Source organism: Nycticebus coucang, chromosome 1 (genome assembly GCF_027406575.1).
Source record: "Nycticebus coucang isolate mNycCou1 chromosome 1, mNycCou1.pri, whole genome shotgun sequence".
Lineage (NCBI taxonomy): Eukaryota > Metazoa > Chordata > Mammalia > Primates > Lorisidae > Nycticebus > Nycticebus coucang.
In genome coordinates this window covers 9,179,777-9,181,374 of record NC_069780.1, presented here as the reverse complement: position 1 = coordinate 9,181,374, position 1,598 = coordinate 9,179,777, and the positions used below count along the sequence as shown (strand labels likewise).

At 44.0% G+C, this 1,598-nt stretch overlaps 1 pseudogene; it reads right to left on the bottom strand.

The window, feature by feature from the left end:
• Window positions 1-265: 265 nt before the first annotated feature.
• On the bottom strand, window positions 266-1,120 carry LOC128587996 (heterogeneous nuclear ribonucleoprotein C-like; annotated as a pseudogene).
• Window positions 1,121-1,598: the final 478 nt, after the last annotated feature.

The window sequence follows — 1,598 nt, the reverse complement described above, 5'->3', positions numbered from 1 at the left end:
GTCATAAAGAGGTATCCAAATTAAAAGCAAAACATTACAGAGTAAGACTTAACAAAACTACTAGGAGCATCAAAGGAAGTGAAAATGGGACTAGGCGCAGGGCAGTATGAATTAATGAACACGGGAAGGACAGGAGGGGACAACAGTGAGCATGTGGTGAAGATAAGAGGGGGAGAGGATCTGGTGAAAATTTTGATCTACACAAGCACCCAGGTAAAGAAATAATGGGATAAGGTTTCTAACCCCCCACCACCACCACCATGTGCTAAGAGTTATCCTCTCCTTCCTCAGGGTCTTTTTCATCATCCTTGCTCAGCTCCAGCAGGTCCCCCTCCTCAGTAGAGTCATCAGCACCCCTCAGACTCCATCTTCATGTTAGTCTCATCTTTCTTCAGGGAGCTGCTGCTCTGCCCTCTTCTGACGCCTCATCGTTCATCTCTACTGCTGCTTGTTTGCTCTGATCCTTTTCAATTTTTTCCAGGTTTTCCAGCAAAGAATCCACTTTTTGTTTTATCTGGGTCAACTCCTTCTTAATGGCCTGAAGGTCATCTCCTTTCAACTTTCCAGACTTGGAAGAAGAACCTCGCTGTCCACTCTTAGAATTGAAGCCACTTTTCCCCCTTTGTGAGGTGTTTCCTGATACACGTTGGTGTTTTGAGGACACCACAGCCCGAGCAATAGGAGGAGGAGGAGGAATACGGGCTGGGTAACTGTACATCGTCATAATAATCCCGTTGAAAGTCACAGTCCAAGTCAAAAGAGGAGCTGAGTAGAGGGACGGAGAAGGGTGTTCTGGTCCTGACCCGTACATCTCCGCTGCAGATCGCTTCACACCTGCTTTTCCTCAACTCACTTTCAGCTCTGTAGCCAGATTAATATCTAAAACTTGGCCAGCCATCATTCTGCCATCCTCTCCTGATACAGCAGCCCGGGCATTTCTCTCATTAACATACTGAACAAAGGCAAAGCCCTTGTGAACAGAGCAACCCACAATTTTTTCATATTTCGAGAAAATTGCCTCCACGTCAGACTTCTTCACCACAAGAGTGTTGAGATTCTCAGGTAATACACCGGAGTGGATGGAGGGAGGGTGTGTCTTGTTGCTAACATTCCTAGCCATTGTGTTTGATGATCACATTCCTCACAAAGCCAAAAAAATATAGCTAAAGATCAAAAAAATCTCACAGGAGGTGGGAGAGAGAAGAGATTCCATCCTGAGTCTCCTACTCCCGGGTTCTACATGCAGAAGTCAAGTACTGCTCAAGGTCGACAACACAGCCACAACTGCTCTGTCTCTATCTCTTTACCTACTTGCTTTTATTTTATGTCTAAATAAAACATATTCTGATATTTTGGGTATTTCCAGACTTACCTACCAAACCTCTTCCACTATGATGGGTCCCTCTAGGAGCATCTGGAGAAAGACGAGATGATATAGTCACAGCATCCTCTTGTTAAAATTAGATCTCAGGATCAGAAAAACTACTTCTCCAGAACAATGTTATCTGTTTGTGTTATGGACACTGTATATCTTGTAACCGATTTTGCCATTTTCTTTCCTCTAAGTACAAGTAAGCTTAGAAACAAACTTATAACCT